This window comes from Polypterus senegalus, chromosome 8 (genome assembly GCF_016835505.1).
Source record: "Polypterus senegalus isolate Bchr_013 chromosome 8, ASM1683550v1, whole genome shotgun sequence".
NCBI lineage: Eukaryota > Metazoa > Chordata > Cladistia > Polypteriformes > Polypteridae > Polypterus > Polypterus senegalus.
In genome coordinates this window covers 151,453,726-151,467,095 of record NC_053161.1, presented here as the reverse complement: position 1 = coordinate 151,467,095, position 13,370 = coordinate 151,453,726, and positions in this window count along the sequence as shown.

Below are 13,370 nucleotides of genomic sequence, written 5' to 3'. Positions count from 1 at the left end.
ATGATTTCCTGGTACATCCATTACACTGATGCACACATCACAGCTACAAAAATGTTAGAGTCGGAATAAAGCGCTTCCTACGACTGATCATTTCGACTACCGAGCGAAGCCTTGATAAAAGCATGGTTTTGTGCACACTGAAAAGCAAGCAAAATTAGATGCATTACAGAAAGCGGACTTTGTGGCTCTTACTGGGGATCATTGGACTTCCGTGACCGTTAGTAATTCTAAATACATCTAATTACAAAATGTTCAATGATCACACTGTTTTAGCCTAATGTACAAAATAATTTTGGCTAATGTTACTCAGAGTTTAAAGAGTAAGCTGGTCAAATTACCTTTTATGTTTCTGACTTATTTTTTTAAGAAGAAAAACTGCACTTTATGTTGAAATTTTGGTTATTATTATTTAAAGACAATACTATTCTGAAAATGTACTTAAAGTACTTAAACTACCACTTTATTTTTAAGTCTGCCCAATTTTAACCAGGGATGATATTTTTGTTTCTGTTTTGAATTCAAATGCAGTTTAAAAGCTTTTTTTTCAGAAATTAAAACAGCTTCAGTTTACAATATTCATGTCCATGTCTATTATTTGATTCTGTCGCCCACTAAAACCTAAAAAAAAAAAACATTTGCGATTTGGGGCAAATTTACGTGTGCGATTACATACGATTAATCAAGATTAATTCTTACACAGCCTCTAATTAATTGGATTAATTTTTTTAATCGAGTCCCACCCCTAATATATATATGTAGATATATATGTAGATTTGTATATATATGTGTATATATAGTATATATGTAGATATGTATACGTTGTATATACAGTATGTATATATGTGTGTATATATACAGTATGTATATATGTATATGTATATATATGTATGTGTGTATATGTATATATATATATATATATATATATATATATATATATATATATATATATATATATATATATATGCCAGCAACACTCATGACAATGACAAAACAATTACATTGTCAATCATGTTACGTTATTATTAAAATGTTTCCTTTTCTTTTACTTCTCGCTGCCAATCGCTGGTATTTTGCTATATATATATATATATATATATATATATATATATATATATATATATATATATATAATTATAAATAGATAGATATGACAACAACACTCATATCAATGACAAAACAATTACATTAACAATCATCTTACGTTATTTTTAAAATGTTTGCTTTTCTTTTTCATAACTTCTTTAACACACTACTTCTCCGCTGCGAAGCACGGGTATTCTGCTAGTGTATATATATATATATATATGTATATATGTATATATATGTATATATATATGTATATATGTATGTATGTATGTATGTATATATGTGTGTATATATATATGTATGTATGTATATATGTATATAATATGAATCAGGTAGAGATCTGATGCATGTTAACCGAGAGTTTTTCACTAAAATACTATTCACAATTCTTAATCTCAATTCAAAGTGCAGTCTCCCATTCAAGTCCTGGTATGGCTCAAATATGCTTAGTTTCATGCTGATTACCTGTTCTGAAGTGTGGGTGGTATGGTTGCTTGCCACTGATATCTGTTGACACACAGAGGCTTACTATGAACTAAGAATCCACATATCTAGTGTGTTTGATATGTGTGTGCAAGAGAGTGATGATGAACAAAGTGAAAACCATCTCAGCTGATCATCCATACCCATTACTTACCTTCAGGAAATCAAGGAAGACAGTCACCTTAAATACTTGCACGGCCCACTACTGCAAAAGAGTAAACCTCACAGTGAGATGCCCAAATGACCACTCTAGTCATGTGAGTTGTCCTTTAGCTCCACAGGGTGCGATGGTTGTTCTGTAATCCTAAAGTGTGTCCTGAAGCTAAGGAGTAGGAGCAGCAGAGGAGGGACTGGCTGGTGTCACCCTGAATGGAGCGCACTGTGGCACAGTGGTAGCGCTGCTGCCTCGCAGTAAGGAGACCTGGGTTTGCTTCCCAGGTCCTCTCTGTGTGGAGTTTGCATGTTCTCCCTGTGTCTGCGTGGGTTTTCTCTGGGTGTTCCAGTTTCTTCCCACAGTTCAAAGACATACAGGTTAGGTGCATTGGTGATCCTAAATTGCACCCTGCCTGGGGTTTGTTCCTGCCTTGCACCCAGCAGACCCCCATAACCCTGTGTTAGGATATAGCGGGTTGGAAAATGACTGACTGACCCTGAGTGGATTGCTGAGCAGAAATAGCCTTAGAGGAAATAGAATTTTAGGGGTGAAGTGTGGCTTCTAATCTGTACAGAATAAATCTAGATAAAAACCTACAATAGGTATCAAATTAGTAGCTTTAAAAGATGTATTTTTTTTATTGTTGTCTATATTTTTATTTGATTGTGTCTATTTGAAATACCACTTTTTCTTGTGCAACTTCACTAAATAAAATACCTGCAACATTAAGGAATGCATTTCAATGAGCAAATTTCAAATACAATACAGTTTATTTTTATACAGCCCAAAATCACACAAGAAGTGCCGTAATGGGCTTTAACAGGCCCTGCCTTTTGACAACCCCCAAGCCTTGACTCTCAAAGAAGACAAGGAAAAATTCCCCAAAATTTTAGGGAAAAAATGGAAGAAACCTTGGGAAAAGCAGTTCAAACGAAGACCCCTTTCCAGGTAGGTTTGGGCGTGTAGTGGGTGTCAAAAAGAAGGGAGTCAATGCAATACAATACACAGAACAGAACAGAAGTAATCCTCAATATAACAGTACAATAGAAATATTACAAGTACAGAGCAGAATTCAACAGTAGATGATATCACATAATACGATTTGTATCAATAATAAATAATAATACAATATCAATCAATCAATCAACATTTATTTATATAGCACATTTTCATACAAAAAAAAATGTAGCTCAAACTGCTTTACAAAATGAAGAATAGAAAAATAGAAGACACAATAAAAAATAAACATAAGTCAACATTAATTAACATAGCATAAGTAAGGTCCGATGGCCAGGGTGGACAGAAAAAACAAAAAAAAAACTCCAAAAGCTGGAGAAAAAAAAATAAAATCTGTAGGGGTTCCAGACCACGAGACCGCCCAGTCCTCTCTGGGCAAAATTGATTGATTGATTGATTGATTGATTGAATAGATAGATAGATAGATACTTTATTAATCCCAAGGGGAAATTCACATAATCCAGCAACAGTGTATGATACAAAAAACAATATTAAATTAAATAGTAATAGAAATGCATGTAAAAGCAGACAATAACTGAGTAATGTTAGCATTTACTCCCCCGGATGGAATTGAAGAGTCGCATAGTGTGGGGGAGGAACGATCTCCTCAGTCTGTCACTGAAGCTACTCCTCTGCCTGGAGATGACACTGTTCAGTGGATGCAGTGGATTATTCATGATTGACAGGAGTTTGCTTAATGCCCGTCGCTCTGCCACAGATGTTAAACTGTCCAACTTTAATCCTACAATAGAGCCTGCCTTCTTAACAAGTTTGTCCAGGCGTGAGGCGTCTTTCATCTTTATGCTGCCTCCCCAGCACACCACCGCGTAGAAGAGGGCACTTGCAACAACCGTCTGGTAGAACATCTGCAGCATCTTATTGCAGATGTTGAAGGACACCAACCTTCTAAGAAAGTATAGTCTGCTCTGACCTTTCTTACATAGAGCATCAGTATTAGCAGTCCAGTCCAATTTGTCATCCAGCTGCACTCCCAGGTATTTATAGGTCTGCACCCTCTGCACACAGTCACCTCTGATGATCACGGGGTCCATGAGGGGCCTGGGCCTCCTAAAATCCACCACCAGCTCCTTGGTTTTGCTGGTGTTAAGGTGTAAGTGGTTTGAGTCGCATCATTTAACAAAGTCTTTGATTAGCTTCCTGTACTCCTCCTCCTGTCCACACCTGATGCAGCCCACAATAGCAGTGTCATCGGCGAACTTTTGCACGTGGCAGGACTCCGAGTTGTATTGGAAGTCTGATGTATATAGATTGAACAGGACCGGAGAAAGTACAGTCCCCTGCGGCGCCCCTGTGTTATTATATTATTATGTTATTGTATTACATAGTGCTCCGATAAGATCAGGTATCCACTTCACCTATCCATCTAGACAGCAGAGAAAGAAATAGATCTAATCTAAGATTTTGGAAACAAATGAACATGGGTGTAACTCTCTTGTGTTGGAAAACCTTTGGGAAAGAAGTACTCCTAAACTGACATTTGAGGCCTCCTCTCACTCAAAGGGCAATACAAAATCTGAACGAAGACCTCCTATGATCCAGAGGTCTATTCAAACCATTTACCATTCTTTTTGGTTAGACATGTTACATAGAAAGGCTTTGTAGACTAGTTGTTGTGACACCTTGGGGTGAGTTTGTTTTATTTTTTAGGTCACAGTTTGTGAGACTCAAGGACTGCGTCTCTGAAACGATGTGAGCAACACTGGAGCACCACAAGGAACAGTCCTGTCTCCTTTACTCTTCACTGCGTATATCTCAAACTATAAATATAACAGCAGGTCATGTCACTTGAAGAAATTCTCAGATGATTCTGCACTTATGGGGTGTAATGATAAGGGGATGAGACAGAGGAGAGGAGGCAGGTGGTAAACTATGTTTTTTGGCACAAAGAGAATTGTCTGCAACTTAAATTAACATCAGCCAAATCAAAAAACTGTTTTTTGACTTTTGCTGCACTAAGGAGTCTCTAGTCTGGTCACTATTCAAGGAGGGTGGTCCACTCCTACAAGAACTCGGGGTCCACATCAGTAACAGGTTACACTGGTCTCAGAACATAGAGAAACTACATAACATAGGGCAGAGCAGGCTCTTTTCCTTAGGAGATTGCATTCCTTTAATGTGGGTAGTGATCACTTCAAGAGAGGCCCACCAAAAAAATTTGCTAATTAAAAGGGCAGGCTCAGTTATGGGACACAATCTGAACCCCCTGGAGGTCATTATGAAGAAGAGAATTAAAACAAAACTGAGTGCCATTTTGAACAAAGCTGCACATCCTCTCTCTGTCATACTAATACTGAGAACATTCAATCAAAGAATTATTCATCAGAAGTGTGTCAAGAAACGTAATGGGGCTCCTTTATACCAACAGCAGTACACCTGCATAATGGACACCTCACTGCAACTAGGACTGTGAAGTCAGATGTTTCCTTTCTTTTTAAATGTTCTTATTTTTTGTCATTCTGCTGTGTATATATATTGTTTATCATTGGCTGAGCTTTCAAAGTAGCAACTTCCTTTTAATATATGACATGACTTATGGAAACAGTAGTATTTCAGCAGTGACATTAGGTTTATTGGACTAACAGAAAATATGAAATATGCATCATAACAAAATTAGACAGGTGCATAAATTTGGGCAGCCCAACAGAGATATTACATCAATACTTAGTTGAGCCTCCTTTTGCAAATATAACGGCCTCTAAATGCCTCCTTTAAACTTTGATGAGTGTCTGGATTCTGGATGGAGGTATTTTTGACTATTCTTCCATACAAAATCTCTCCAGTTCAGTTAAATTTGATGGTTGCCGAGCACGGACAGTCTACTTCAAATCGTCCTATAGATTTTTGATGATATTCAAGTCAGGGGACTGTGACGGCCATTCCAGAACATTGTGCTTCTCCCTCTGTATGAATGCCTTTGTAGATTTTGAACTGTGTTTTTGGTCATTGTCTTGTTGGAATGTCCAACCCCTGCGTAACTTCAACTTTGTGACTGATGCTTGAACATTATCCTGAAGAATTTGTTGATATTGGGTTGAATTCATCTGACCCTCGACTTTAACAAGGCCCCAGTCCCTGAACTAGCCACACAGCCCCACAGCATGATGGAACCTCCACCAAATTTGACAGTAGGTAGCAGGTGTTTTTCTTGGAATGCGGTGTTCTTCTTCCTACATGCAAAGTGCTTTTTGTTATGACCAAATAACTCCATTTTTGTCTCATCAGTCCAAAATGAATCTGGCTTGTCTAAATGAGCATTTGCATACAAGTGATTCTGTTTGTGGTGTGAGTGCAGAAAGGCCTTATTTCTCATCACCCTGCCATACAGATGTTCTTTGTGCAAATTGCGCTGAATTGTAGAATGATGTACAGATACACCATCTGCAGCAAGATGTTCTTGCTGGTCTTTGGAGGTGATCTGTCGGTTGTCTGTAACCATTCGCACCATCCTGCACATATGCTGCTCCTGCCAGACCTGCTGTGTTTAATAGCAACTGTGCTTGTGGTCTTCCATTTCCTGATTACATTCCTTACTGTTGAAACTGACAGTTTTAACCTGTGAAATAGCTTTTTGTAGCCTTCCCCTAAACCATGATACTGAACAATCTTTGTTTTCAGATCTTTTGAAATTTGCTTTGAGGATCCCATGCTGTCTGTCACTCTTCAGAGGAGAGTCAAAGGGAAGCACAACTTGCAACTGACCACCTTAAATACCTTTTACCACTCATGATTGGACACACCTGTCTATGAAGTTCAAGGCTTAAATAGCGAATCCAACCAATTTGGTGTTGCAAGTAATCAGTACTGAGCAGTGACATGCATTCAAATCAGCAAAATTACAAGGGGAGCCACATTTCTGCACAGCTATAGTTTTTTTCACATTTGATTTCATTTCATACAACTAAATACTGCTTCACTAAAAATCTTTGTTCAGAAAACACCCCTGTACTTGAAAGTAGAGTAAATTATTATGCAGGCTGAGAGGAGTTCCCAAACTTTTTCATATGACTGTGTATATATAAAAAAGGAACTTTTTTTAATCCGAGTATAGAATCAAGTCAATGATGGGCTATTGGTCTGGTCAGTTCAGTAGCACAAAGGGTTGTTTGTCAGTTTCAGCTGCTTTGGTGCACTAGAGGGGCAACAATGAGATGACCCCCAAAACAGGAATGGTTTAACAGGTGGAGGCCACTGACAGTTTTCCCTCCTCCATTTTTTTTTCCATGGTCTTGCATTTGGCTATGGTCAGCTTCACTACTGGTAGCATGAGGCGATACCTGGACCCTACAGAGGTGGCACAGGTAGTCCAACTTCTCCAGGGTGGCAAGCACATCAATACATGCCATTGCCAGAAGATTTGTTGTGCCCCAGCACAGTCACAAGGTCATGGAGAAGACTCCAGGAGACAGGCAGTTACTCTAGGAAAGCTGGGCATGGCCCCTAGCAGAAGGTCCTTAACCCATCAGCAGTAGCGACCGCTATATGCTCATTTGGGCAAGGAGGAACAGGATGAGCACTGCTAGAGCCTACAAAATGACCTCCAGCAGGCCGGCCACTGGTGTGAATGTCTCTGACCAAACAATCAGAAACAGACTTTATAAGGGTGGCCAGAGGGTCCAACGTCCTCTAGTGAGCCCTGTGCTCACTGCCCGGCACCATGGAGCTTGATTGGTATTTGCCATAGAATACCAGAATTGGCAGGTCCACCACTAGTGCCCTGTGCTTTACACAGATGAGAGCAGGTTCACCCTGAGCACATGTGACAAACTTGAAAGGATCTGGAGAAGCTGTGGAGAATGTTATGGTGCCTGTAACATCGTTCAGCATGACCGGTTTGGTGGTGGGTCAGTGATGGTATATCTGGGGAGGCATATCCATGGAGGGATGCACAGACCTCTTCAGGCTAGACAACGTCACCTTGACTGCCATTAGGAAGCGGGATGAAATCCTTGGACCCATTGTCAGACCCTATGCTGGTGCAGTGGTTCCTGGGTTCCTCCTGGTGCACAACAATGCCCGGTCTCATTTGGTGAGAGTATGCATGCAGTTCCTGGAGGATAATGGAATTGATACCATTGACTGGCCCCCACGCTCACTCACCTGACCTCAATCCAATACAACACCTCTGGGTGTGACATTATGTTTCGGTCCATTCGACGACACCAGGCTGCACCTCAGACTGTTCAGGAGCTCAGTGATGTTCTGGTCCAGATCTGGGAGGAGATCCCCCAGGACACCGACATTGTCAGGCATGCATACAAGCACGTGGGAGGCCATACAAACTACTGAGTACGATTTTCATGAGAAAAGGTATTTAAGGTGGTCAGTTGCGTATTGTGCTTCCCTTTGACTCTCCTCTGAAGAGTGGCAGACAGCATGGGATCCTCAAAGAAACTCTTAAAAGATCTGAAAACAAAGATTGTTCAATATCATGGTTTAGGGGAAGGCTACAAAAAGCCACCTCAGAGGTTAAAACTGTCAGCTTCAACTATAAGGAATGTAATCAGGAAATGGAAGGCCACAGGCACAGTTGCTGTTAAACCCAGCAGGTCTGTCAGGCCAAGAAAAATACAGGAGCAGCATATGTGCAGGATGGTGCGAATGGTTACAGACAACCGAAAGATCACCTCCAAAGACCAGCAAGAACATCTTGCTGCAGATGGTGTATCTGTACATCGTTCTACATTTCAGCACAATTTGCACAAAGAACATCTGTATGGCAGGGTGAGGAGAAATAAGCCCTTTCTGCACTCACACCACGAACAGAGTCGCTTGTATGCAAATGCTCATTTAGACAAGCCAGATTCATTTTGGAACAAAGTGCTTTGGACTGATGAGTCAAAAATTGAGTTATTTGGTCATAACAAAAAGCTCTTTGCATGGCCCTTGTTAAAGTCGAGGGTCGGATTAATTCAACCCAATATCAACAAATTCTTCAGGATAATGTTCAAGCGTCAGTCACAAAGTTGAAGTTATGCAGGGGTTGGATATTCCAACAAGACAATGACCCAAAACACAGTTCAAAATCTACAAAGACATTCATGCATAGGGAGAAGTACAATGTTCTGGAATGGCCGTCATAGTCCCCTGACTTGAATATCATGAAAAATCTATGGGATGATTTGAATCAAACTGTCCATTCTCGGCAGTCATCAAATTTAACTGAACTGGAAAGATTTTGTTGGAAGAATGGTCAAAAATACCTCCATATAGAATCCAGACACTCATCAAAGACTATAGGAGACGTCTAGAGGATGTTAGATTTGCAAAAGGAATTTTGCAAAATTTTGTTATGATGCATATTGTATATTTTCTGTTAATCCAATAAACTTAATGCCACTGCTGAAATACTACTGTTTCCATAAGGCATGTCATATTTTATTATTAAAAGGAAGTAGCTACTTTGAATGCTTAGCCAATGATAAAGAAAAATCCAAAGAATTAAGAGGGGTTCCCAAACTTTTGTCATATGACTGTATATATACAGTGCATCCGGAAAGTATCTCTTATATATATTTCTCTTCTGGTTCATCCTGCTTCCACTTCAAAACCGGTCCCGCCCACAAGCAGCCGACATGGCATTTCTCGATTCTTATTCAGGGTATTCCATGTCATGCACTATACTGGCCTGCTGAGCATAATACATCCAACAAGTACTCGAGGTGCTGCCATAACGGTAAAGTAGCTTTACCACTTTTGCGGGAGCCACCTGTGTCTTTACAACAGCTTCTTACACAGCAAACATCAGAAGGTAAAAATTATCGTGAACACATTTGAGAATACAACTCTTCTCTAGCGTTTGCTTCCATGGGTGCATACATTGCATCTGGAAAGTATACACAGCGCATCACTTTTTCCACATTTTGTTATGTTACAGCCTTATTCCAAAATGGATTAAATTCATTTTTTTCCTCAAAATTCTACACACAACACCCCATAATGACAACGTGAAAAAAGTTTACTTGAGGTTTTTGCAAATTTATTAAAAGTACAAAAACTGAGAAATCACATGTACATAAGTATATATATATATATATATATATATATATATACTCAGCAAAAAGAAACGTCCCTTTTCAGGACTGTGTATTTCAACAATAATGTTTTAAAAATCCAAATAACTTTCCAGATCTTCATTGTAAAGGGTTTAAACAATGTTTTCCATGCATGTTCAATTAACCATAATCAATTAATTAACATGCACCTGTGGAATGGTCGTTAAGACCTTAACAGCTTACAGAAAGTAGGCATTTAAGGTCACAGTTCTAAAACGCAGGACACTAAAGAGACTTGTCTACCGACTGTGAAAAACACCCAAAGAAAGATGCCCAGGGTCCCTGCTCATCTGCGTGAACGTGCATTAGGCAAGCTGCAGGGAGGCATGAGGACTGCTGATGTGGCTAGGGCAATAAATTGCCATGTCCGCACTGTGAGACGCCTAAGACAGCGCTACAGGCAGACAGGAAGGACAGCTGATTATCCTCGCAGTGGAAGACCACGTGTAACAACACCTGCACAGGATCGGTACATCCGAATATCACAACTGCGTGACAGGTACAGGATGGCCACAACAACTGCCCGAGTCACACCAGGAACACACAATCCCTCCATCAGTGCTCAGACTGTCCGCAATAGGCTGAGAGAGGCTGGACTGAGGGCTTGTAGGCCTGTTGTAAGGCAGGTCCTTACCAGACATCACCAGCAACAACGCCGCCTATGGGCACAAACCCACCTTCACTGGACCAGACAGGAGTGGCAAAAAGTGCTCTTCACTGATGAGTCATGGTTTTGTCTCACCAGGGGTGATGGACGGATTCGTGTTTATCGTCAAAGGAATTGAGCACGTCTGGGACCTGTTGGATCGCAGGGTGAGGGCTAGGGCCATTCCCCCCAGAAATGTCCAGGAACTTGCAGGTGCCTTGGTGGAAGAGTGGGGTAACATCTCACAGCAAGAACTGACAAATCTGGTCCAGTCCATGAGGAGGAGATGCACTGCAGTACTTCAAGCAATTGGTGGCCACACCAGATACTGACTGGTACTTTTGATTTTGAGCCTCCCTTCATTCAGGGACACATTGTGAAACATTTTTAGTTTATGTCTTATGGTATTGACTCTTTTAGTGTTCATACAAATATTTACACATTACGTTTGCTGAAAGTAAAAACAGTTGAAAGTCAGAGGACGTTTCTTTTTTTGCTGAGTATATATATATATATATACACATGAGTATATGATATTCAGTACATATTAAACACATTATAATATTTTTAAACCCCCACTTGATCCAATTCTGGGTGGGTATTGTTTAATCCTGTGCCACAGAATGCAAGAGTTAGCCAAAGGCCCTGTCGCTCATGTTAGCATTGCCCAATAAAGTAACCTGCTCATTGAGGGCCGCATTACGACTCTACGGTGCCCCTGAACATCAGCACTTCACTTACTGCATATACACACATGAAAACTGATCAAATGTGATTTACTAATTGCCTAAGACAATTTAATGAGCCAGTTTTTAATGCAAACAAACTTTCACAGGACAGACATTGTCTTAAATTCCTATGAGTTACAGAATTTGTGTAATCAATCATAGTCATTTTTGAATTAATGTTGGTAGATCTTTAAATAAATGTTTTTAAGTAGCTTCATCCAGTTCATTTTGCACAAAATAAAATCAAACAAAATAAGGCATCGGCATTTCCCTTGTGATTATATGTACTAAAGCATGGTAATAAATGTGAATCAAGTACACAACAAGAAACAGAGACACAAGAAAAAGAATTATAATTATTATAATATTCAGTTCTTACATTTTAAAATTCAACAGGTCAACGGAATAAAGCAAAGCATATCTTGTAGCTATGTGTACAAGAACAGAACAATCTATAAATCTGGGCAGAGAACAGAGCAAGAAATATAAAAATGGCAAAGGACAAAATACTTTCTTTCTAAAATGAAGACCCTTGCCAAATAGCCACTTCTCTGGCTTGCTCTGTGCCTGGCTCCATAACTATACAGGTGCCAGTCATAAAATTAGAATATCATGACAAAGTTGATTTATTTCAGTAATTCCATTCAAAAAGTGAAACTTGTATATTAGATTCATTCATTACACACAGACTGATGTATTTCAAATGTTTATTTCTTTTCATTTTGATGATTATAACTGACAACTAATGAAAGTCCCAATTTCAGTATCTCGCAAAATTAGAATATCAATGGAAAAAAAGGATTTTTAGAAATGTTGGCCAACTGAAAGGTATGAACATGAAAAGTATGAGCATGTACAGCACTCAATATTTAGTTGGGGCTCCTTTGGCCTGGATTACTGCCGCAATGCGGCGTGGCATGGAGTCGATCAGTCTGTGGCACTGCTCAGGTGTTATGAGAGCCCATGTTGCTCTGATAGTGGCCTTCATCTCTTCTGAATTGTTGGGTCTGTAGTATTGCATCTTCCTCTTCACAATACCCCATAGATTTTCCATGGGGTTAAGGTCAGGCGAGTTTGCTGGCCAATCAAGAACAGGGATACCATGGTCCTTAAACCAGGTACTGGTAGCTTTGGCACTGTGTGCAGGTGCCAGGTCCTGTTGGAAAATGAAATCTGCATCTCCATAAAGTTCGTCAGCAGCAGGAAGCATGAAGTGCTCTAAAACTTCCTGGTAGACGACTGCGTTGACCTTGGACCTCAGAAAACACAATGGACCAACACCAGCAGATGACATGGCACCCCAAACCATCACTGACTGTGGAAACTTTACACTGGACCTCAAGCAACGTGGATTCTGTGCCTCTCCTCTCTTCCTCCAGACTTTGGGACCTTGATTTCAAAAGGAAATGCAAAATTTACTTTCATCAGAGAACATACTGTAACTTTGGACCACTCGGCAGCAATCCAGTCCTTTTTGTCTTCAGCTCAGGCGAGACACTTCTGACGCTGTCTCTTGTTCAAGAGTGGCTTGACATAAGGAATGCGACAGCTGAAACCCATGTCTTGCATACGTCTGTGCGTGGTGGTTCTTGAAGCACTGACTCCAGCTGCAGTCCACTCTTTGTGAATCTCCCCCACAGTTTTGAATGGGTTTTGTTTCACAATCCTCTCCAGGGTGCGGTTATCCCTATTGCTTGTACACTTTTTTCTACCACATCTTGTCCTTCCCTTCGCCTCTCTATTAATATGCTTGGACACAGAGCTCTGTGAACAGCCAGCCTCTTTAGCAATGACCTTTTGTGTCTTGCCCTCCTTGTGCAAGGTGTCAATGGTCGTCTTTTGGACAACTGTCAAGTCAGCAGTCTTCCCCATGATTGTGTAGCCTACAGAACTCGACTGAGAGACCATTTAAAGGCTTTTGCAGGTGTTTTGAGTTAATTAGCTGATTAGAGTGTGGCACCAGGTGTCTTCAATATTGAACCTTTTCACAATATTCTAATTTTCCGAGATACTGAATTTGGGACTTTCATTAGTTGTCAGTTATAATCATCAAAATTAAAAGAAATAAACATTTGAAATACATCAGTCTGTGTGTTATGAATGAATCTAATATACAAGTTTCACTTTTTGAATGGAATTACTGAAATAAATCAACTTTGTCATGATATTCTAATATTATTACC